The sequence below is a fragment of the Sarcophilus harrisii genome, chromosome 1 (assembly GCF_902635505.1).
Source record: "Sarcophilus harrisii chromosome 1, mSarHar1.11, whole genome shotgun sequence".
Lineage (NCBI taxonomy): Eukaryota > Metazoa > Chordata > Mammalia > Dasyuromorphia > Dasyuridae > Sarcophilus > Sarcophilus harrisii.
Window position 1 is genome coordinate 496343728 of NC_045426.1, and position 27009 is coordinate 496370736.

At 33.2% G+C, this 27009-nt stretch overlaps 1 long non-coding RNA gene across 3 annotated transcripts in view; it reads left to right on the top strand.

Moving 5' to 3' along the window:
* Window positions 1-1075: 1075 nt before the first annotated feature.
* Window positions 1076-27009, top strand: part of LOC116420610 — a 165455-nt gene continuing 139521 nt past the window's right edge. Inside the window, exons 1-2 of one of the 3 annotated variants that reach the window (XR_004230976.1) lie at window positions 1076-1528; window positions 1747-1885. This is a non-coding gene — a long non-coding RNA (uncharacterized LOC116420610). The remainder of the gene's footprint in view (window positions 1529-1746; window positions 1886-27009) is intronic. The other 2 variants (XR_004230977.1, XR_004230978.1) reach the window with 2 other exon arrangements.

Here is a 27009-nt window from a genome sequence, read left to right on the forward strand (position 1 = left end):
TTATTTTTGTTTTCATTTTGAGAAATGAAAAAAATTGAGTTATTCTTAAAAATGAGCACTATCTATGGAAGGAGGATGTTGCTATATTATTTTATTATTACAAAGTATTGTTACCTAAGAGGAGCCAAAGCAGGGTAGTGAAAAGAATATTTACCTGTTGCTAAGAGACCTGACTTCTTGTTCTAAATCTGTGAACTTTCACAAGTCATTTTCTTTTTCTTGAGTCTACATTGCTTCATCTACAAATTGAATGGTAGAATTCTGATCAGTAACCACAAAATTCAATTGGTGAGACTTCTGGAAAATACAGGAAAGAAAGAAAAACTAATGATATTCTGACTTGATGCTTTTAAACAAAATTGTTAATTTGGCTGCTAAAAAGTGAGAATTTGGAGAAAATATTATCAATAAGATGGGATGGGGGAAAAGGTACAGTTCTGATAAAGGTTAGTTTTACAATCAACCGATTTTGTTTCTGTTATTTCCATCAATTCATCATTCCTTCTGAGAGAGGGAGAGAGGAGAAGGAGATAGGAGGGGGAGAGAAAGAGAGGCAGAGAGGAAATGAGAGAGGGGGAGAGAAAGAGAGGCAGAGAGGAAATGAGAGAGGGGGAGAGAAAGAGAGGCAGAGAGGAAGGAGAGAGGGAGAGAGAAAGGATGGGAGGGAGAGAGAAAGGATGAGAGAGAGAGAGAGAGAGAGAGAGAGAGAGAGAGAGAGAGAGAGAGAGAGAGAGAGAGAGAGAGGAGGAAGGGAGGGTAGAGGGAAAGGGAGAGAGTGTCTAAAGACAAGCAAAAGAGGAATCAGAACCATTCGGAATCAATTTGAGTAAATTTGATTCAAGGGTCATCATAAACCGCCAGAAAAACTTAAGTCTGGAAAACTCCTACTCTATTCAACTGAACAAAATTTGTCTCAGAATGAGGATAGAAACCGTAGTTTTAAAAAAGAAAAGAATGGGTCTCACTATGTTCTCACCATGTATAATCATTCAACAGGCATTAAGCCAAGAATTGTGATAGGCTCCTGGGGATAAGAATACAAAAGAGAGAGAGATTCTTTCCTCAAAGAGCCTACATTCTACTGGGTAGAGAAAACACTCAGAACTAAGTGAGTATAGGATAGACAGATATACTCATGTATGACACACAGATCATGCTTATGTAATTACATACATGGATAATTTACCAGCCCATGCCAGAAAACTGAACAGCTTTTATTTGAATTGTGAGGATCATTTACAGATTAGGAGATCAAATTAAGCAGTTCTCTTGAGCTAAACTACCAAGTATTCAAACTGTTCTACAGAGATCACAAGTCCAATGTGCTGGCTGGCCATCTTATTCAAATGACAAAAGTATAAAAGATTATTTTTACCAAGAACTCAACACAAGGCAAGTATTCACACAGAAGGCAGAAGAAGTGAAGCAAGGACATTCTCAAAGTCTCTGAAGAACTTTGGTATCAACTGTGACCTATAAAAGACAATGGCATAGAATCATCCTGCAAAATGTGCCTGCATCAAATAAGGTACTATGCTCTATAAGTAAAGCAGAATTGAAGTAGCTCAAAAAAAAGGTGAGATGTACAAATTTAGAGACATCTCCATCCCAAATGTTCATATGGATTATTTGTGCCCAACTGTGGTTGAGTCTTCTGAATGTGTATTTGGTCTGATCAGTCATAGTCAGGCACATTGTATCTTGGCTATAACATTGTGATGTGATTGTGGTCCTGTTTAAACACAGATGACGACATAGACATAGACATATACACAGAGAGACTGGAAAGAGTGAACTAACAACTGGGAGTATCTAAAAAGGCTTCTTAAAGAAGGAAGTATTTGAACTGAACCTTGAAGAGAATTATCAGGGTTTCCAACCAAGGGTAAGTAGGGAGACCATTGACACCTGGGCCAAAAAAGCCTGTACAAAAGCATGGAAATCAAAGGTAGAATATTGATAATGGAAACTACTAAATAAGCCAATTTGACTGGAGTATATAGCATGTTCATTGTAGAGGAATGTGTAATCAAGCTGAAAATAAAAGCTGAAGCCAGATTGTGTGCCAATCATAGGGGTTAAAGGAATGAGATATAAAAAAATTCTTGACCTAGGGTCAGACGAGCCTCAGGAAAAGCATTTTAGTGAAAGATCAATTGTACTAGGGAGAGAGACTAGATGCAGGGAATCCAAGGTGAAAAGGGTGCAGAAGCAAGAGAGGGTGAAGAAAGAAATAAACTTGCCAAAGAATATGAATTAGAAATTGTTTTTTTTTTAACTTTATAAAATTTCCGTATGTGTGTGTGTGTTTTGCTAGGGAAAGACCCAGAAACTATCTAAAAGCTTTCATGTATCTGTTCGCATATAGAGATAACCTGGAACTTCAAGTACATAAAATTGCACAGTGACATTTAAGAGCTAAATAACACTGGAGTTTTGGTTGTGTGGGCGAATATGATGAGGACAGTAAAGCTATTTACCCAGAAATGAGCTCTTTCTCTCTCTTTCCTCTAAAATAGTCTTGAATTTTCTATAAAACAGCAAGCTGCCAAACAGTTTAAATGAATATGTGTACTCTTCAACTGAGAGCTGGAAAAGAAATTTTTACAATCCGCGTTACATTCCTAATTAGTCCCAATTGCTTAATTTGTAGCACTTATTTGAACTTTAAGATGAGGGAGAATAAATTATTTTTGCTGCCTTCACCCCTGTTACATGGATGCAGGATCTTTTAAAACCACCAGGGGAAAGAGTTGATTAGCATGTTTCTCAGATGCTCCCCTGTAGGTACAACCAACACCATTCATCACAGGTCATAATAGTCTAGTGTCAGAGGCAACAGATGCCCTAAATTCGGAGCAAGCTCCTTTCAAACACTTAAAAAGAGGTTTCCATATAGCATCTAGCTGACATATATTGTCTTCTTTCTTACTGTCACCTGAAAAATATGTTTAAAAAATCCCTCAAATATTGTTCAGGAAAAGCAGCAAAGCAAAAAATTGCATGTCATCTGTGGGAGTGAGAGAAATAGAATTAGCTAAGGAAAGAGAAGAGAATAGGATAAAGCAAGATGTAGGACATATGCCTTTCACACTTTCATTGTTAGCATAAAAGTCAAGGGCTTTGTTTTCCAATCAGTTCTAAAGAATCACATTTTCCCTCAATAATATGGGGAGGCTATATTAATAATGGCAATTACAAGGAAGTCAATTTGACTAGAATTCAAAGCAAAGGAATGTGTAATCAGCCTGTAAATAAAAGCTTTAGCCAGATTGTGAAAAGCTTTGTTTTACCAAAATCATAGTTATGAGAAAAATCAGTTTAACTTAATTCAAATCAGCTGGGGCTTAGGTTGGAGAGAGCAGGAAAGCTATTTGTGCTTCTCTTTGTGCTTCTCTCACCTCTTTCACCTTAAAACATCTAAAAAAATCCTAACTAAAAAAACAGGACCTTTTCTTTGACTGCTCTTCCAGGTGCAATGAATCTAGGACTGAAAATGGGGCAAATGATACTTTGACAAACTATCCTGGCTGAGACCAAAGAGCCAATCTGTTATAGAATTGGAATGTTTGTTAACAGAGTAAAAATTCTTTCCTGAAGCTGACTGCTTGCTGTTCCTCATAAAGATGTCTTCTTCCTACCTTGATCCAACAACAACCCCTTGAGTAAAAGTGGCTATTTATTCATTGTAATTCTACCATCAAAATTTGTTACTCTTCAGGACTTTAAAGATCTTCAGGGAAAGGAATACTGAACTTATTGTTGGTCAATCAATGAGAGCTAGAGTGGTTTGGATTTCAGGCATGGGTCCTAGCTCATAAACCCCAAGATATCTTTTAAGGTTTCAGCAATCAAAATTTAAACTTCTTTGGATAGAGCACCTGCAGGAAAAGGAACAATGCTCTGTGTGAAAAGAAGAAAGGGAAGGGAAAAAATAAAAAGATGAAATGAAAATAATGAGATTGTTAGAGTTTTAAAATGAAATGAAATTAAAATGTTTTTCCAACTATCCAGTTTCAGTTGGATTCCCAGTGGAGCACCACCTACTCCTACTCACAGACCTTGTTTGTCCCTCATTCTCTAAGAGAACTGTAACATTAAAGACCTAGATGATACCTAGAAGTGGAGAAATCAGAGCATCTCACCTAATTTATAACAGGTTTCTAAATTAAATCTATCCAAATATATGAGAAATAAGCATTGCAAGCAATATTATTCTTTCTCCTTGATAAAATTTTTTTTTAATTTTAAGCATTTATAATCTAATACTTACTAAATATTTAATGTGAAGTCTCTTTCATTTTGCTGATATAGATTTTAATTTACCCTATGCAGAATTTATTGGTATTTACCAATATATTTCACAAGAATTACTTTTTGCTAATTGTAATAACCATTTAAAAGTAATTTACATGAAATATGGATAATAATGATAGTAAACTGAGTGACAGGTTAAGTGAAAAATTGCTTGTTTACTCTGTAAAAACACAATAGGACTTTAATGTTACTATCAAGTTGAGGCGGCTGTGCATATATATATTTAAATTTGATTCCAAAAAGAACTTGCAGAGGACTTACTTGAGCCCAGTTAAAATAAACCAAAGTAGTGATTTCATGTGGAATGGTGACTGCTGTATAGCATAGCCAGGAGAGCATTAGGCCCACAGTTAAGAAACCTAAGTTCAAATACAGTTTCAGATACTTACTACCTGTGTGACCTAAACAATTCACTTGACCTTTCCTAATCTGCAAAATGGATTTAAAATAATAACACATACTTCCAAGGTTTGTTGTAAGAATCAAATGGGATATAATACTCATAAAACATTTAGTATAATATCTGACATATATAATGTGCTATATAAATAATAGTATTTATTATTGTTGCCTAGTCATTTCAGTCATGTCCAACTCGTCATGACCCCATTTGAAGTTTTGTTTGCAAAGATACTGTAGTAGGGTTTGAAATTTCCTTTCTTCGGTTCATTTTACAAATGAAGAACTAAGGCAAACAGGATCACATGACTTTCCCAGGTCACATTATCTGTGTAAGTGGCTGAGACTGGATTTGCACTCATGAAGATGGGCCTTTCTGATTCCAAGCTCAATGCTTTATCCACTGTGCTACTTAGTTGTCCTTCATTATTGTTATTGTTGTGGATAATGAAGGAGAAACTGAGGCAAGATAGAGATTAGAGAGTATTTAATAATTTATTAAATGGGAGAGATTTACTGGGACCAAATGGATCTATGGTTTGATCCCCGGGCTGAATGAGACTGTCGTCTCCAAGAATCCAGCAAGCAATGTGAGTTCTCAATGACCTATATACACGTGGTTCAGACTCGGGGTAGACTGAGGCAGGGGCGGAATCAGGGTGCTGAGGGGTCTGACAGGGTGGGGTGAGCCTATGGAGAGGGATGACATAATAGGGGGTGGCATCTCAGACATGGGGAGAGGCATCTTGATAAGAAGTTATCTGACATTCCTATAGCTTGGGATGGGGAGAGGCATTCTGATATTCTAAAACATAAGATCTTTTATCCTTATCAAATATTCTGATAAAGAGGGAGAGGAGATTTTGCAGGACTGAGCTTTGAGAAGCAGAGAAACTGAGTCAGAACTGGGTCAGGATAATTAGAGGAACTGAGAACTGTGGCATAACATTTGTTGTTGTTATATGGAAGAAAAGGAACCCCACAAGAATAAAATTAAAGCCTGTTTCACTTTAACCAAAGCCAGTTAGAATCTCTCCTCTTTATCCATGTAATGGGTTATTAGATTGGAAAAATTCCTTACTCTCAATTTTTTGGGTCCATAAAGACAAAGATGTGTGCTCTGGCTTCCTCCTAAAGGTGTATATATGATCAGAGACTACTGAATGGTTCCTTGATCTTCATGATGGAGATGCGGGAAAGGAGAAACTGCCAAAGATGATTTGTAGAGTTACCAGGAATAGATACACCCAGTCCTTAAGCCTTAATGATTTAAGAAATGACTTTTGGTCTCTTCTGAGATGACCTCTCTTTGGGTATACAACCAATGCCAAATCTCTTGTATTTTTTGAGAATAAGAGGAAGGGATTTTTCCCCATTCTTATCCTTAGTAAGCGCAAGGAACATGAGCTTATCTACATAAGACAAAGACTGGATCTCAAATCCAAGACTAATCCCTTCTACTTCAGTATACTTGTTCCTAAAGCCAAGTAACTAAACAGTTGCTAATTGTTGTTATTTAATTGTTAAATATGCATTGTTTAATGTAGTAAATATTTATTATTTAAATACCTTTTCTTATTTCCTTCTTTCTTGTCCTATTTCTTTGTAATATCTATGATAATTAGATTCTATCACTTCCCATTCCCATTCCCATTCCCATTCAAACAGCTAGAAATAGTCAGAGGTTAATTATATAATTTAATACAAAAAGTATTTATTAAACATCTACTATGAGCAAAGTATGTTAGTAGGTCCTGAAAAATAAAACTAAATTAAATCAATTAAAGTCCTTGCCCTTTAGGGACTTTATTATCTACTTAAAGGTTAGGCATGAAAACAAATAAAATATATAAGATCACTTGAAAAGGAGCATAAAAATTATAAATGCAGATGGGAGAAGAGGCAGGAAAATCTTATAGGAAATTATGTCTAGGCTGAGCCTTGAAGGAAGCTAGAAAGTCTCAGAGGCTGATATGAGGAAACAAAAGTATAGAAGTAAGGAATGAAGTCTGGGAGAATTACAAGTAAATTTGTTTGGCTGAAATATAGAGTATGGGCCAGAAGGAGTAAAATAGAAATGTTTATTAATACAGAAAGGGTAGGACAGAGAGAGATTTTTACAGCGCTCTAAATACCAAGTTAATGAGTCCATGGTTTTTCCCCAATACATAAAGAAGGCTTGTGAAGAGGATATTAACATGATAAGGCTTTAGGAAAACTATCATAGCAGTGGTATAAAAATATGCATTGGAGAGAGGAGAGAGAGAATGTAAGCCAGAAGACCTTTTAGGAGAATGTTGCAATAGTTACAGTTATGATGCACTAAAGACCTAAACTGGTCATGGTGGCCACATAAGTGAAAAGTTAAAGGATGAACTTAGTCAATATGCATTTTTTAAAAACATACTTTGCGCAAGGCATTATTCTAAGCATGGGGGATACAAAGAAAAGCCAAAGATAGTCCCTGTCCCTGAGAGGAGCTCACAATCTAATAGGAGCAACATTCAAATAACTACATGCAACCTGTATAGCATATGAATGAGAAATAATCAACAGAGGGAAAGCACCAGAATTAGGAGGGAATGGAAAAGAATTCCTATAGAAAGTCGAATTTTAAGTGGGACTTAAAGCCAAGAAAGCAAGTAGATGAAGATGAGGGAGAAGATTTCAAGTATGGGAGAAAGGAAGTAAAAATGCCTAGCACTGAGAGATTGAATAGCTTGTTTGAGGCACAATAAATTCAGTATCATGGGAACTAAAAGTATGTAGAAGATAGGGGAGGGATCGTGTAAAGTGTGTCAGCTAGACAAGAACTAGTCTCTAATCTGTGAGTTGCAAGTGCCAAAGTAGGCTATAGGCAGGCGAATCAGGAATCAAAGAGAAGTTTGATTTCTAAATGAGGGAGTTTCAGGGATGGGGCCAAAATGGCAGAGTAAAGCCCGGAAGCTGCTCGACTTCTACCAGTTTCCCTGAAAACCACATGAAACCGGCCTCTGAACACAGTCTAATGGGGAATGAAATCATTCTCCAGCTCAAAATAGACTGGAAAGACTTCACAAAAGGTGAGTCTCTCTGGGACAAAAGGGTATTCAGCCCAGCTCAGATAGACTCTGGGGTCTTAATCACAGCAAATGAGCAACTAAGCCCCTCAGTCTTAACTGTGCTCAGCTCAGCAGAGGAGCCAATCAGTGGGGCAGCTTCCAGTTCCAGCTCAGAAGGCAAACTCTGGGAAACCTACAATAAGATGTTTACAAGAACCACATTTGACACAGATAGGCACATACTGAGTAAAGATAAAAGATGGGAACATAATTTATTATGATTCAGCTGAAGTAAAAAAAAAAAGGGGGGTTAGCAATTCTGATCTCAGAGGAAGCAAAGGTAAAAAACTAGATCTTAATAAGAGACACAAGGAAAGAAAGTACATCTTGATAAAGACTATCATAAATAATGAAGTAGTAATGATACTAAATGTGCATCACTAAGTGATAGTGTAGGCAAATTCCTAAAGATTTTAAGTCAGTTACATGGAGCCAAAGACAGCAAAACTATACAGTGGGAAACCTCAACCTTCCCCTCTCAGAATCAAATAAATCTAACTACAAAATAAGCAGGAAAGAAACAAGAAAATTTTAATAGAATCCTAGAAAACCTAGATATAATAGACCTTTTGAAAAAAATGAATAGGACAGAAAGGAATACATCTATTTCTCAGAAGAACATGGAACCTACATGAATAGTGACCATGTATTGGGCAATACAAACCTCACAATCAAATGCAAAAAGGCAGAAATAGTAAAGGCTTCCCTTTCAGACTACAATGCAATAAATATTATATTCAATAAAGGGGTGGGTAAAAAAAGCCTATTGGGAAGTAAATAATCTAATTCTAAAAATGAATGGGTCAAACAACAAATCAAAGAAACAATCCATAATTTCATTGAAGAGAATGACAATAGTGAGATAATGTACTAAAACCTATTCATGTATAACTAAATGAATAAAATAGAGAAAGTGAAGATCAATAAATTGGATATGATACTAAAAAAAACTAGAAAAAGAACACATAAAACCCCCTCACTTAAATACCAAATTAGAAATTCTGAACCGCAAAGGAGAGATTAATAAAATCGAAACTAAGAAAACCATTGAACTAATTAATAAAATTGAATTGGTTTTATGAAAAAATACATAAACCTTTGCTTACTTTGATTAAAAGAAGGAAAGAAATAACCAAGTCACCAGTATCAAAAATGAAAAGGGTGATCTTACCATCAATGAAAAACAAAGCTATAATTAGGAGTTATTTTGCCCAATTGAATGGCAGCAAGTGTGACAATCTAATAAAATAGATGAATATTTATAAAAGTACAAATTGCACAGATATACAGAAAAGGAAATAATTTAAATAGTCCCATTTTAGAAAAAGAAATTGAACAAGTCATCAATAAACTCCCTAAGAAAATATCTCCAGGACAAGATGGATTAACAAGTGAATTCTACCAAAATTTAATGAAAAATTAATTCCAATACTATGTAAACTATTTGGAAAAATAGGTAAATAAGGAACACTACCAAATTCATTTTATAACTCAAATGTGGTACAGATACCCAAGAGTAAAAATAGAAAGAAAATTACAGACCAAACTTCCTAATGAATATTGGTGAAAAAAATATAAAATAAAATACTAACAAAGAGATTACAGCAATTTATCAGTATGATAATACACTATCACCAACTAGTATTCATACCAGGAATGCAGGGCTGGTTCAATAACAGAAGAACTATTACCATAATCAATCATATTAATAATAGAACAACAAAAATCATATGATAATCTCAGGAGATGCTGAAAAAGCTTTTGTCAAAATACAGCACATTTCCTATTAAAAACACTAGAGAGCATAGGGATAAAGGGAACTTTCATTAAAATAATAGGCATTATCTAAAACCAACAGCAAGCATAATTTGTAAAGGAGACATTATCAATAAGATTAGGTGTGATACAAGAATGCTCATTATCACTACTATTATTCAACATTTTACTAGAAATTCTGGCTTTTGCAATAAGAAAAGAAAAAGAACTTGAATTAGAAAAGGCAAAGAGGAAATAAAACTATCACTCTTTGCAGATAATATGATGACATACTTAAAGAATCCTAGAAAATCATCTAAAGGCCTATTGGAAACAACTTTAGCAAAGTAGCAGTATATAAAATAAACCCATACAAACAATCAACATTTCTAAATATGACTAATAAGAGACAGAAAGAGAAATTCCATTTAAAAATAATTGTAGACAAAATAAAATATTTGGGGATCTACTTGCCAAGATAAATCCAAGAACTATATGAATACAATTACAAAACACTTATCACATAAAGTCATACCTAAGCAATTAGAAAAATATCAATTATTCATGGCTAGGCGGAGCTAATATAATAAAAATGATAAGTCTGCCTATATTGGTTTAGTTGTTCAATGTCATACCAATCAAACTGCCTAAAGATTATTTTATAGAATCAGAAAAAATATAATAACAAAATTCATCTAGAAAAACAAAAGGTCAAGAATATCAAGGGAATTAATGAAAAAAATACAAATGATGATAGCTTAGCAGTAACAAACCTAAAACCATATTATAAAGCAGCAATTGTAAAAACCACTTGGTAGTGGTTAAGAAATATAGTAGTGGATCAGTGGTGGTTAAGAAATACAGTAATGAATCAGTGGTACAATTAGATTCACACAACACAATAATCAAGACCTACAGCAATCTAGTATTTGACAAATCCCCAAACTCTAGCTTCTGGAAGAATAACTTCCTATTTCACAAAAATTGCTGTGAAAATGAGAAAATAATATGTTAGAAGCTTAACATAGAACTATATCTCACACTCCTACCAAAATAAGGTCAAAAAATGGGTCCATGATTAGGGCAGAAAGGAAGATACCCTAAGCAAATTAGGAGAACAAGGAATAATTTACCTGTCAGATATTTGGAGAAGGGAGGAATTTATGACCAAAGAAGAACTAGAGAATATTATGAAAGGCAAAGTGGACAACTTTGATTACATTAAATTAAAATATTTTTTGCACAAACAAAACTAACAGAAACAAGATTAAAAGGGAAGTACAAAGCTGGGAAAATATCTTTACAGCTAGTGTTTCTGATAAAGGTTTCATTTCTAAAATGTATAAAGAACTGTGTCAAATTTATAAAAATACAAGTCATTCCACAGTTGATAAATGGTCAAAAGATATGAACAGACAATTTTTAGATGAAATTAAAGGCATCTCTAGTTATATGAAAAAATGCTCTAAATCACTATGGATTAGAGAAAAGCAAATTAAAACAATTCTGAGGTACCACTTCACACCTTTCAGATTGGCTAAAATGACAGGAAAAGATCATGATAAATATTGAAGAGGATATGGGAAAACTGGGACACTAATACATTATTGGTAGAATTGTAAACTGATCCAACCATTCTGAAGAACAATTTGGGACAATGGCCAAAGGGCTTTAAAACTGTGCATATCCTTTGACCACTAAGTCTGTGTCCCAAGGAAATCATAAAGAAGGGAAAAGAACTTACATGTGTAAAAATGTCTGCAGCAGCTCTTTTTGTGAAATGAGTAGATTCCCTTCAATCGAGTAATGGCTGAACTTGAATGGTTTCAAGTTGTGGTATACAAAGGTAATGGAACTCTTTGGTGAGCACTTGATGCTGGTCAAAGCCATACATTTTGTCACAGTATAAGTGCAATAGACTGTTGTTATCTTAAGCTCAGGGCATAATCTGCTTGCTGGGCCTTAGCTCTGGAAAACAGAGTGACTCAAAATAACTTGACAAATATAAGAACACTGGACAGATATGGGGGATAGTAAACATGTTTTAGAAGTGAAGGTGTCAATCAACAAATATTTATTAAGTGACTACTTAATATGCTGCAATGCATTATGCTGGACATTGGAAAAATAGATATAAAGATATAAAATAGATATAAAATCATTGAATACAAAAATAGTTTGAGAGGGATAATACTAGTAGTTAATGTGCATACCCTTTGATCCAGCAGTTTCACTACTCAGCCTATATCTCAAAGGGATCATAAAAGAGGGGAAAAAATGTTTTAAGTATCTCTTTCTGTGATGCCATTCAATTTATTGGATACCCCTCAATTGGGGAATGACTGAATAAGTTATGATATATGAATGTAATAGAATATTATTGTTTTATAAGAAATAATGAGCAGGCCAATTTCACAAAAGTCCAAAAAAGACTTACATGAACTGATGCTGAATGTATTGAGCAGAATCAGATAATGTTGTACCCAGTAACAATAAGATTACGTGATGATCAACTTTGTTAGACTTAGTTCTTCTCAGGAATACATTGATCCAAAACAATTCCAATACACTTGGAATGGAAAATGGCATCTGCATCCAAAAAGAGAACTATGGTGATTGCTGACTAATATGTTTAAAATAATTGTATATATAGAATCTGTATCAGATTGTTTGATGTCTTGAGGGGGGGGGGGAGGTAATGGAGAGAGAGAGGAAAAAACTTGGAACTCAAAATTCTACAAAAGTAAATGTTGAAAACTGTCTTTACATGTAATTGGAAAAATAAAATACTATTTTAAAAGAGCAATCCAATCTCAGACACTTACTACTTATGACTCTGGGCAAGTCATTTCAACTCAGTTTACTTCACTTTTCTCATCTGTAAAATAAGGATTTAATGAGATGATAATTGCAAAACACTATGCAAATCTTAAAGCAATACATAAATTCTAAAACAAAAATACAGTTAGGAGGTGAAAGGCTTCACAGATAAATTCCATAAAATGGGATTTTATAAACTAGAAGTAAGAAAATAATGAATTCTAATTCTGTGGGGCAATCAGTGTAAAAACCTAGAGAGGAGACATAAAGTGTTGTGTATGAAAAACAGAGAAAAGATAAGTTTGACTAAATCAGGAAAAGAGAAGTGTACAATAAATGCAGAGAGATAGATTGGGGGCAGGATTATAAAAGGGTTTAAATGCTAAATGCAAGTTTATATTTGCTTCTAAATGCAATAGGAAACCTCTGGATTTTATTAAATAGTAACATGAAATCATCAGATTATGCTTAAGAAAAATAATTTTTGCAGGAATGTACAATAAATGGAAAACAATAAGGAGATCAGGAGACCAATTAAAACATTGTTTTAATAATGCAGGCAAGAGGTTACAAGTTACTGAAGTATGTAAGCAAAAATGATTGGAAATGTTGGAGAGAGAGAAAAAACCAAGACTTGGTACCTGATTAGATATGTGATGTGAGGCAGAGAGAAGTATAATCAAGTCTATGAATAATAAGGAATGGTTGAAAGAAATGAGCATTTTTAGCCTAAAGAAACTATGACTCAAGGGGTCTTGCTAGCTATTTTTGAGCAGTTAAAGTACTTTCATAAGGAAGAGGGAAGAAAAATTAATTCTGTTTGGTCCCAGAAGGTAGGACTGCTGTTGTTTTATCATTTCAGTTGTGTCTGACTCTTCATGAATATATTAGAACAAATTTGATCATGGCTTCCTTTTAGATAATCTCACCTCAGTCACTTTTCTGGATAAATTTCTCTTGGTTGTCCTCTTATTTATCTGACTAACCTTTATTATTCTTCTTTGCTGGATTATTATCTATGTCTACCTCTGTCTATTTCTTCATTTGTAAAATGGAGACACACTCGAGAAGGAAATGGCAAATCATTCCAGTATCTTTACCAAGAATAACTCTCAGCCATCTAGCCAAACTCATACATGAAGACTATTCCCTTGTTCAGCTTTTGCACAAAGATGACTAAAGATGGGAGACCTGGCACCTTTGCAGCTCATTCTACTTTTTAAAAATTCTAATTGTTAGGGAATATCTAATTGGCTTATTTTTAAAGAGCACCTAAAAACAAAGATTATAGTTGTTACTCATTCAGTCAAGCCTGATTCTATATGACCCATAGCAAAGTCATGTAGAGTCAGATATGACTGAATGATTGAACAATATTCCTTGGTATTAAGACTCAGTCCTAGAATATATTCTCTTCTCTCTATATACTCTTTTTTTATCTTTTCAGCTTTCATAAGATCAATTATTATCATCTCCAAATCCTGATACCTATCATATTCCATTATTAAATGCTTGCTTCATAGCTCCAATTCAAGGTATCCTAGCATCTCAAAACTAACTTTTATCAGAAAATCTTCTTTCTTATTTTTAATCTCCTCCAAAGTTATCAAGTCACAAAATCTGAGAGATGGAAGGATTCTTATTAGCCACTGAGTCAATTCCCTAAATGAAAGGATTATCCACTTATCCAGCTTCTCTTTGAAAGTAGTTAAGGAGAGGAAATCTGTCACCTCTTTGTGCAGCTCATTCTACTTTTGGAAGGCTCTTATTTTTATGGGCAGCACATAGATGACACTGTGAATAAAGTGTCAGCCCTGAAGTCAGAAAGACCTGAGTCCAAATCAGATACCTACTAGCTGTGTGATTCTAGACAAGTCACTTAATCCTGTTTATTCCTCATTCCTTTAAAATGTAATGAACAAGGAAATAGCAAATCATTCCAGTGTCTTTGCTAAGAAAATGTCAAATGGGGTCAGGAAGATCAGAGCTGACTGAATCACAAATCATTAAAAATTGTTCTTTTAAATGTCTGATCTATATGATGCTGACTAGTTCATGATGCTAAATTTATTTCAAATAATATATTACTATGTCTATACTATACATAGTTAATTTTATTAACAGATATAATCACCTTAAACAATTTAGAAACAATACAATTACTTTTCTTTACCTTGGTATTCCAGCATATATAGAAAATAAATGCCTTTCAGAGGGACTTAATCATTGGTAGGTGGAGCAGAGCTTAAACAATATTGCAGAGGCCAATAAAGTTCAATGGGAAAAAAGTCAATAATTAGAGAATTATACTTGGAGCTATAACTTGAGTATGCCCACCAGAGAGTTGTCCTTGGGTGCCAACATCTAGTGGGTACATCCTACTTGCAGTCATCCACAGATCTTTATCCTTTTATTTTAAGGTCCTTTCCAATTGTTAGAATACTTTCTCTCTTAATACTACTTTATTGCTTTCCCTTTCATCACCTCTACAAGGACTATAATTCTAAGATGTCAAATTCATAATAGGACCCTCAAAACTCCCAAGTGTAGCCCAAATCAGATGAAAATGTAATTGAGAAATGTTTAACAAGATGAATAAAAATGATATAATGTAAATAATGTTAATTGTTGGGTTAAGTCAATATATGACCGCCCAGAAATCTGTTTCTTTTTGAGTTTTCCACAAATCCTCTCTCTTTTAAATCAATGCTAGCCCAGTTACTCAATCCTCCTTGATTCTAGTTTTAGTTCTCATCATGCTTAGTTAACTCCACCGTTGAATAGCAACAATCTGTAATCTATAAAATCCAATATATTTGGGAACAGTTCTAGTAATGTTTCCAGAAATATTCTTTTTTTTACATTGTCTTTGTTATCACAACTTGAAAAATGAAGGTAATTTTCTTGTCTGCAGACTTCTAAGGTCAGTTCTACTCCTCCACTTGCTTTCTCCAAAGAATTCTACTAATAATGATCTCTAACTTCAGGCAAAACAGCACACATTTTACATATGTTACTTTTTCACTCTTATTCTAAAGAATTTATGTGTGTGTTTGAAATGATGATCATTAGCTTATTTATTTAAAGGAAGAAAATATTAAGATCATTTCAAGCCTCTGATTTAAGGATACTGCAGTCAGACAGGGCAAGTGATTTGCTCAAGATTATGCAGATGATATCAGATCCAAAACCTGAACTTGGGTTCTCTGACTCAAAATCCAACACTTTTGTTTTCACAGAACTACACTAAGATGATTTGTGTATATGTGTATTATACAAATATGTGTGTGTATATATATGTAAATGAAATTAATAATCATATTAATAATAAGTAGCATTTATATTTTGCTTTAAGTTTACAAAATCCCTCACATATGTTACCTCATTTTTTTCTTCACAATAACCCAGGGAAGCTATTTTTATTACTAATTTACAGATGAGGAAAATAAAGAATTGATTTGCTCAAGGTTTCACAATAGTATGTGTCTGAGGTCAACTTTGAACTCAGTTCTTCTTGATTCCAGGTTCAATCCTCTATCCATTTAGCTGTCTTGGTTTCTATATTTATTAAAATAAATAGGAAATTTGGCCTAGAATAAATAATTATTTGAGTAGGTAAAGCTATTCTTATTTAAAGGTCACAGTATGGAACTTTCTTTTTCTTTTTCTTTTATTGTCATCCTGTCCATTCACACTATGTGTTTTCATCAATACATTGACAGGACAGCTTGGATTTCATCAGCTTGGTAAATTTTTAATTGTAATGTAAATTGAAACAGCTTCTCTAAATTGCATCATACTTCATCTTTTCTTTACCCTTTAAGATGCCTTAATAATAATAAAAATGACTTATATTACTGTATTCCTAAAGTAGGTTACACTTCTCAATGGGATTTCATATGCATTATTTGATTTAAAGGTAGGCAATCAGATTATATCTACACAATACTAAGGGGAAAGGATGCCAAATTCAGTTAAGACATTATAGGGAGATGTCCACACCACCACCACACCCCCCAAAAAAAGTGGTCATTTTGTGTCATCCAATTGACAAGTTTTTTTTTTTTCTTCAAGAATTTCCCAGGATTGTACTGTTAACTTTGAGGGGATACCTCCCACTACACCTGTTACAAGAGCAGACAAAACAGATATAAGTGATTTGCTTAGAATCACAATGTCTGAGACCAGATCTGAACTTAAGTCTTTGACCCCTGGTCTAGTCCTCTGTCTACTGAACAAATTAACCACATATAAAGTATATGCTTAATTTGTCTCCAAAGTTTAAGTAAAATAATGTTTTAGAGGATAGGCACCAGCAACTAGAAAAAGCCACATGAAAAGAAGACATTTGAGCTGAGCTAAGAATACTAGGGATTCTAAGAGGTATATGTGAACAGGGAGGGTATTCCAACAATGAAGTTGGTGTAGATGTAGGTAGAGTCAGCAAATTCTTAAATTATATAAACTAAATACCAAACTGGCTAATTGCTTTTAAGAAAAGTGTTGGCAGATTGCAAAAAGAAATTTTAATAATGCAAAAATAGCAGGCAATTTTAATATCCCTCTCTCAGAACAAGATAAATCTAACATGAAAATAAACAATATCAAAAATAATTAGGTAAATTGTTGGAAAAACTAAACATTACCAGCTTGTGAGAATTTCTGAATGAAAATGTTAAAGAAACACCACACCAAAATTTAGGATGTCTTGTTGAACAGTTGTCTGGGGTAAATTTGCATTTCAGAATACTTAAATTAACAAAATGGAAAAGAAAAGATAAATGAAATAAGCATGAAATTAAGAACACTAGAAAATTTAAATTGCCAACCCTAAAATAAGTACAAACTTTGAAATCTGGAAAATGGAGGAGACATAAAAAAGCTTGAAAATAAAAGGAGTGCAGAGATAATATATATATATATATATATATATATATATATATATATATATATACACAAAAGCAGTCAATAGGAGAGAAGAAAAAAAAGGAGATAAAGGAATTATCAGAAACCACTCTGCATAGTTACATACCAGTACATATATATATACCATTTGTAACATACATATAGTTACATACCAACTGAAAAGCCAAAAAAAGTGATACCCAATAAAAATAGAAACCTTAAAAAAACTGTCATTTAAAAAAACTCATAAATGAATCTCTGGGGTCAAGGGAGAATCTGTGACAGCAAGATTTACAAGTGAATTCTATTAGATATGTAAAGAGCAACTTTTCCATCTCACTTGAAGCTGAAATTCCTCATGTGATTGTCTCTGCCATTAAAATGTGAGCCTTTTAGAAACAAGAATCTGCCAAACTTTTATTTCTATCTGCAGCACTTAGGACAGTGTTCTGCACATGGTAATTACTTATTCATTCATTCAATGTAATAAATATGCACCAAAATGGTAACAGAATGTCCATTATAAAACTACTTTTATAAGACAAATTATCTCCTGGTAACCAAACCAAGAAAAGAAAGAAGAAACAAAGAAATTAAAGGCAAATCTCATTATAAAATATTGATGTACAAATGTTAAATAAAATTCTCACAATGCGCCTCCAAGAAATATATTTTAAAAATCATATAGTATGACAATTAGTGCTATGAATTAAAAGATGATTCACCATTAGTAAGATTTAGAAACCAATATGTTATTTCATTAAATTTAGGAAATCTCTGAAAGAGATAACCCTTATTGGTGCTAAAACCCCTAATAACATAAATACAGAAGGTCTGAAATAAAAATATTTTTGTTGTTGTTTTTCATTTATTTGTCTTCAGTTCTTTGTCACCCCATTGACCATAAAATGCCAGGCCTTTCTGTCCTCCACTATACCTGAAATCTGTCCAAATTAATATTTGTTGCTTCCTTGACACTTTATATCATGGGTCCTCAAACTATGGCCTGCGGGACGTTCATCCCCCTCACCCAGGGCTATGAAGTTTCTTTATTTAAAGGCCCACAAAACAAAGTTATTGTTTTTACTATAGCCCGGCCCTCCAACAGTCTTGAGGGACAGTGAACTGGCCCTTATTTAAAAAGTTTGAGGACTCCTGGCTCTAAAGCTTTATATATTTGAGAAGAAAGAACAAATAACAATTTACTTTGGATTTAATCTCCTGAGTCTCTGACCCTTGTTTTTCATTCTATATGAAGCAACAAAGATAATCTCACTTTGGTGGCCTAGACTATCCCATTGCTTTACATCGAGGATGATGGGGAATCCCCTTAGTGCCTATATCAGCCCTTGTTGTCAAAATGCTACTTTAGTTTATGCCCTGAGTGATTTAGGGCTCTTAGATAGGAGGAAATATTTCGCTCTTATTTGTAAGCAAGGTCTACAAGGCAAGAAAAAGTGGGAGGTAAGGGTCCCACCGGGGCTGCTCCCCAAAGATGGAGGAGGAAAGCCAGGAAGCTGCTGCAACTCTCCCAGGTTTCCCTGAAAGCCACATGAAACCGGGCCTCCGACCAGAGAGATAGAGTGAAAACATTCTCCAGCTCAGACAGACTGGCAGGACTTTGTGAAAGGTGAGTCTTTCTGGGAGAACAGGGTGTTCAGCCCCGCTCAGGCTGACTCAGAGAAAGCCGGTGAGAGGGTCTTAATCACAGCAAATCAGCAACGGAGACCCTGGGTCCTGGCTCAGCAGGAGCACAGCGTGCGGGCAGCCTCCAGTCCCAGAGCCAAAGGCAAACTCTGGGAAACCAGGCAGCTTCCTGAACACCGCAGGCAAAGCTACTTCCTGCAGACACTCAAAAGGAAAGTCTCAGAACTGCCCAGGAAGTGTGGGACAGAGCACCCTTTACCCCAGGAGGCAGAGCTCCACCTTCAAAGTAAATAACAAAGAAAATACCCAAAGAAAAGGAAAGAAAATGAACAAGAAACAGAAAAAAATTTTGACCATAGAAAGCTACTATGGTGAAAGGGCAGACCAAAACACAAACTCAGACAAGGACAGAGTATCCACAAAAAAAATCTCAAAGAGGGAGATAAATTGTTCTTAAGTCCAAAGAGACTTCTTGTAAATGCTCATAAAAGACTTCAAAAGGCAAATAAGAGAGGCAGAAAAATAAATAAATAAATAAATAAAAAGATATACAAAAGATAACTGAATTTATTATGCTTCAGCTGAAGTATAAAAAGCAGGGGTAGCAATTCTGATTTCAGATAAAGCAGAAGTAAAAATAGATCTTATTAAAAGTGATGGGGCGAAATACATTTTGATAAAGGGTACCAAAACAATGAAGTAGTAATGATACTGAATATGTATGCAACAAGTGGTAGAGCAGGATAATTCTTAGAGATTTTAATCCAGTTACAGGAAGAAATAGATAGCGAAACTATTCTAGTGTAAGATGTCAACATTCCCTGCTCAGAATCAGACAAATCTAACCATAAAATAAACAAGAAAATAGGGAGGTTAATAGGATCCTAGAAAACTTAGGATAGATCTCGGAAGAAAATTGAATAGAGACAGAAAGGAATCTCAGCAGTACATATTACCTACACAAAAACTGACCATGTATTCTCAGGGCATAAAATCTTACAATCAAATGCAGAAATAGTAAGTGCTTTCCTTTCAGACCGCAAGACCATAAAAATTATATTCAATAAAGAGCCAAGGAAAGATAGATTAAAAAGCAATGGGAAATTTATAAATCCAATTCTAAAGAATGAGTGGATCAAACAACAACTCACAGAAACAATCTATAATCTCATCCAAGAAAATGATAAAACATCATACTAAAACCTATGGGATGCAGCCAAAGCAGTTTTTAGGTGAAATTTTATATCTCAAAATAATTAAATAAATAAGAGAAGATTAATGAATTAGACAAGCAACCAAAAAAGTTAGGGAAAAAAAAAACAAATTAACTCTCTCCAATTAAATACCAAATTAGAAATGTTGAAACACAAAGGAGAGATTTATAAAATAGAAACAAACAACAAAAAAAATCCATTGAACTAATAGATAAAACTAAGAATTGGTTTTACGAAAAGAACAAAATAGATAAACCTTTAGTTAATTTGATCAGAAAAAGGAAAAGAAAAAAAAATCACCAGCATCAAACATGAAAGGAATAAATTTACGTCCAATGAAAAAGAAATTAAAACAATAAATAGGAGCTATTTTGCCCAATTCTATGGCAAAAAGTCTGAAAATCTAACACAATGGATGAATATTTACAATACAAATTGCCCAGGTTAACAGAAGAGGAAATAAAATACTTAATTCATTCCATTTTAGTAAAAGAAATTGAATGAGTCATCAATGAAGTTCTTAAGAAAAAAACCTCCAGGGTCAATGGATTCACAAGTGAATTCTACTAAATATTTAAAGAACAATTAATTCCTATAGTATGTAAATTATTTAAATAGGTAAAGAAAGAATACTGCCAAATTCGTAATATGACACAAATATGGCACTGATACTCAAAATAGGAATATACAAAAAAAGAGAAAATTACATACCAATCTTCCTAATGAATATTGATGCTAAAACTTTAAATAAAATATTAACAAAAAGATTTCAGCAATTTTTCAGCAGAATAATATATCATGACAGAGTTGCATTTGTACCAGGAATGCAGACCTAGTTCATGATCAGGAAAACTATTATCATAATCAACCATATCAATAACAAAAACAACAGACATCATATGATAATCTCAATAGATGCACAAAAATCTTTTGACAAAATACAGTATCCATTCCTATTAAAAACACTAGAGAGCAGAGGGATAAAGGGAGCCTTCCTTGAATAAGCAATATTTATCTAAAATCTGCAGCAAACATTATTTGTAATAGAAACGGGACACACTCCCAGTAAGATCAGGAGTGAAACAAGGATGCCCATTATCAGCACTGTTAATCAACATTGTAATAGAAATGTTGACTTGAGCAATAAGAAAAGAAAAAGAAATTAAAGGAATTAGAATAAGCAATGAGAAAATAAAACTATCACTCTTTGCAGATTATATGATGATATACTGAGTGAATCCTAGAAAATCATCAAAAAACCTACTGAAATCAATTCACAGCTTTAGCAAAGTTTCAGAATATAAAATAAATCCATACAAATTACTAGCATTCCCAGGCGTTACTGACAAAGCACATCAGCAAGAGATACAAAAAGAAATTCCATTTAAAAATAATTGTAGACAAAATAAATTTCTTAGTTGTCTACCTGCCAAGACAAACCCAAAAACTATATGAAAACAATTACAAAATACTTCTCACACAAATAAAATCATATCTAAATAACTGGGTTCTTCATGGCTAGGTTGAGTTAATCCAATAAAAATGACAATTCTACTTAAATTGGTCCACTTGTTCAGTGTTGTTCAGTGCCATACCAATCAAATTGCCAAAACATTATTTTATAGAAGTAGAAAAAATAACAATTCATCTGGAAGAAAAAAGTCAAGAATATCAAGAATATCAATAAAAAGAATACAAAGAATAATTACTTAGTTACAAACCTAAAACTATATTCTAAAGCATCAGTCATCAAAATTATTTAGTATTTCCTAAGAAATAGAGTTGTGGATCAGTGGAATAAATTAGATACACATGACAACAAAAGTCAAGGTCTATAACAATCTACTATTTGATAAACTCCCAAACTCCAGCTCCTGCAGTAAGAACTCACTATTTTACAAAAATTGCTGGGAAAACTGGAAAATATGTCAGAAACTCAGAATAGATCTACATCTCACATCCCATACCAAAATAAAATCAAAATGGATACATGATTTGGACATAAAAGATATCATAAACAAATTAGGAGAAAAGGGGATAATTTAGCCTAAGAGATCTTTTGAGAAGGGAGGAATTTATGACCAAAGAAAAACTAAAGAATAGTATGAAAGGCAAAATGGACAACTTTGATTATATTAAATTAAAAGTTTGCACAAACCAAACCAACAAACAAGATTAAAAGAAAAGTACAAAGCTGGGGAAAATCTTTACAGCCAATATTAGTTTATTTTTATTATTATTAAAGTTTATTATTTTTATTTATATTTATTTTTTTTATTTTTATTATTTTTAAAATATTTTTTATTATTTATTATTATTTATAATAATTTTATTATTATTTTTATTTATTTTATTATTATTATTTTATAATAATATTTATTATTATTTTTGTTATTTATTTATTATTAAAGTTTATTATTATTAAAGGGCTTATTTTTAAAATATATTAAGAACTATGTCAAATTTGTAAGAATATAATTCATTCCCCAATAGATGAATGATCAAAGGATATGAACAGATAATTTTCAGAGGACAAAATTAAAGCCATCTGTAGTTATATGAAAAAATTTTCTAAGTCACTATTGATTAGAGAAATGCAAATTAAAACAACTCAGGTACCATCTCACACCTCTCAGATTTGCTAAAATGACAGGAAAAAATAATGATAAATGTTGGAGGGGATGTCGGAAAATTGGAACTTTAATGTATTGTTGGTGAAATTATGAAAGGATCTAACCATTCTGGAAAGCAATCTGGTACTGTGCCCAAAGGGCTATAACTGTGCATATATCTTTTGATCCAGTAGTGCCCCTACTGAGACTATATCCCAAGGAAATCATAAGGGAGGGAAAAGGACCCACATGTGCAAAAATGTTTGTAGCAGCTCTTTTTGTGGTAGCAAAGAATTGGAAAAGAAGTAGATGCCCATCAATTGGGAACAGCTGAACAAGATGTGGTACATGAAGATAATAGAATATCATTCTATAAAAATGATGAATAAGCTGATTTTAGAAAGACCTGGAAAGATTTAGATGAATTATTGCTGAGCAAAACAAGCAGAACCAGGAATACACAATAATAGCAAGAATAATCAATAATCAACTATGAAAGCCTTGGTTCTTCTCAGTAGTTCACTGACCCAAAGCAATCCTAATAGACTTCGGACAGAAAATGACATCTGCATTCAGGAAAAAAAAAAACTAAGGAGAATGAATATAAATCAACACATGTTATATTCACTTCTTTTTTTGTATTCTTAATCTCTCCTATATTTTTTTTCTCTTCTGCACTGATTTTTCTCTCCCAACAAGAAAGTACAGAAAGAAAAAAATGCTGCTCTCCTTTTTTATTATCTTTTCTCATTAGTTCTTTCCCTGTGTCACACTGTCCCTCCTTAGGAACAGTTTTCTTCCTTTTTTCCAATGTTTAAATAAAACAGTCAAGAGAGAGAAATAATAGAAAACAGTATCTCAATGTCTGATCAACCCATGAACATATAATACCCAGGGAAGGCATATCTTTTGAGAAAAATTGCTGGGTAATAGGCAAACATAAACATCTTACATTGTAAGCTAAAATATGTTCGGAATTGATATGTAACCAAAATAGAAAAGATGAATTATTAAGAAAAATTTGAAGACAACAAAGAAAATTACAACTCTAATCAGTAAGGAAATTAAATAAAGCATAGGGGAGAGAATAAAACGATAAAATTATTGGCAATGTTGACTATGTAAAATTCTAAAGGATAATCCAAAAGAATAATATCAAATAAGACAAAATTAGAATAGAAATAGCACTATGATTTAAAATATTTGCATAACTAATAGCAATAAAATGTTAATATTTGAAATATATAGAAAAAAATATCATTATGCAATATCAAGAGCCGTTTCTTAAGAGATACATAATCAAAGGCAATGAAGAAGCATTTTTAAAAAGAAAAATTTTACTTTTAATTCTAGGGTTGCATCCTAGAATTGTTGCCCCCCATCAATCATTCAATTAATTAGCCAATTATTTGATGGATCTGATGAGTTCTAAATTTTAAGAAGATTTACAACCTGTGGTCTGTTTCTGAAGTGTGAATGTCTTTGACTGCGATTGATCCTAAAAAGATCATCACATTTTTGAGCCTGTGCATATATTAATTTTTTAGCCTGAATTTGTTAACCAATAGCATCCTATACATCTATAAGCTTTGTGTCATTTACAGATTTCACAAACGTGGTATAATTTAAATGTCTATGTTAAATGGCACAAAATAAACATAGTTCTCTTGAATATACCATTAGAGATAATCTTCCAAACTGACATCAAAATTTTAATTCCTATATTTTTGTCATCTAGTCATTAAAAAATTTTGAAATTCATCCAAATTTATGTGATATGTTTTCACTTTATGTGCAAGAGAGATAGTCAAATATTTTGTTAAAATCCATATAAGTAAACTATATCTATACTCCTCTGATCTAGTAATTTCTCTGCCCCGAAAAAAAGAGTTTATTTTAGTATGATTTGTTCTTGAAGTCATGCTGGCTCTTAGTGATCAGTGCTTCCCCTAGTTTTATTTTAGTCATTAATATCTTCTAAAACACATAGAAATATGATAGCTTTGATTTAATGTTCACTTGTCTAGGTAAGAAAATGTGAGTTTGTGGTGACCCATTGTAAATGAAGTCATCGAAACTGTTATTGGATGACCAGTTGGCTGACTGTTTACCTTTCTCCAGAGTTCTCCAAAGAATTGTATTATATGTTATATTATTATGATTCAAAAAGACTGAATGGGTTATTGGATTTGGGAACCAAAGACATGTAAATATATTATTTTAATTTTTTTTAAATTAACAGCTGAAAAATGTTCATGAAACAAAGAACTTGTCTGCATGTGGAACAAACAGAATGGATCTTTTAAATCTGCCTATATATAACTTCATATGGAGCTGAACATTCTCAGTTCAATTTTAGCCTCTTAATCAATTTCAAAGATGAATCTCTTTTCCCCTTGATTGTAAAATACTTCATTCTAACCAAGCAGTTCAAATTCCTTTCACCCTATTACCACGTTTGCAGAACTCTCTTCAAAATTGGCATTTGCTACTCTACAAGTCTTTGAGGAGGTTAGAGAAATGAATTCAGAAAAAAAGAATTTATCAGTCTAATCAATAATTAGAGCTATCCTCTTGTGAACTTGTGGGGGATACTTAGGATGATAATGAGTTCTTCCTTTTGACAGGTGATGATTTATTTAATTTTAAAGGGTACTTGAAAAATCTATATTCTTTAGCAAAATTCCTTAATAAGCTTTCTTAAAGACAGTGCCCAATTAGACTAATAGTATCCCAAATGGTCCAATTCTACTGTTCTCTCAGGCCAAAATCACTTTTAAAAAGCAGAGTTCCAATTCATGTTGCATATTTTGTTTATTCAGAATAAAAAGCATTTCCTACAATTGAGATAGTTGCTTTCTCATTTTTCCTCTCCTGCAAAGCAGACCAACTTGAGCAAAAAATCAAAATGCCTGAACATCTTCCTGAATTTCTCTAAAGAAACTCATTATCTTCAAAGTTAGAAATTTTCCTTCAATTTTCCTTCAGAACAATCAATGCTTAAGTGAAGTACTGCTATGGATCTATAGAGCCTCAAGCACTATGCAATATTATTGTGTTGTATGGTGTTGTTTTTTTGTGAAGAGTTTAATGATATTATGCCATCAAATCTGTAGAAGTCAGTTTTTATTGGATAAGCACTCTTCTAGTTCACACTAATTGTAGCCCTTTCCTCAAGGCAGACACAGAGTTACAGATCTGGGGGGTAAATTGTAGTCATTGAATCAGACATTAGAGATGGAAAGAATCTTATAGTCAACTTAGTCTATTTGTAGAGAAGAAAACAGTCCAAATATCACTAGGTGACATGTCTAAAGTCTGGGTTTTTTAAAAAATGTTTATTAATCACTTTCTATGATCAATACTGAGCACTGACTTAGGCTCTGGAAATACAGTTATACATAACATTAACCTGCTTTCAAGGACTTGAAGTTCAATATAAGGTAAAGACACACAAAGGAATAACTATAGTACAAATGAGAATGAAATAATGCATGAGAGAAGTACAGAAACCACAAGATCATAGATTTAGAACAAAGGACATTTGAAATTTAATCCAGGCATCTCATTTTACAGAAAAGTAAACTGAGACCTGTTCAATGTTAAATGACTAGTCCAAATTCACAAAGTGATAAAGTAAGTGATAAAATTGACATTTGAACCCAGGTCCTCTGACTCCAAATCCAGAATTCTTTCAACCACTCCATAAAGAGAAATTACTTTCAGTTGAGGGTAAAGGGTAGCCTGAAGTGAAGAAGAATTAGGGAAGACTTCATGAAGGAGCTAACACTGGAATGGGCCAAGAAAAAAAGGGAGGGTGGGCCAGGATTTTTATAATTACTTTCTAAAAACCACTTCCATGTTCTGACTGATCATTTCTCTTTGGCCATTTATAGTTAATTTTTGAATATTGTACATGCACTAAACTTTTAGTGTAATACCAACTAATAATCCATCTGTATTTATACTAATGTGATTAAAATCAAATACAGAAGCACACCAATTGAAACTACTCTGATGTGTAAACTGTGGGTGATCCAACTGATGTCATTCATTTCCATAGTTATATGAGTGCAGCATCCATTTTCCAGGTTTCTGACAATTGTAATGTTTGTGCTTATTTTTTGTTTATTTTACCTTGGAAGGGGGGGTATTGAGGTAGAGACAGGAAACTATTAAGTATGAGCTTAATGGAAATTATGGCTAAATTATCAGATTTTTTTCATCTAATACTATGAA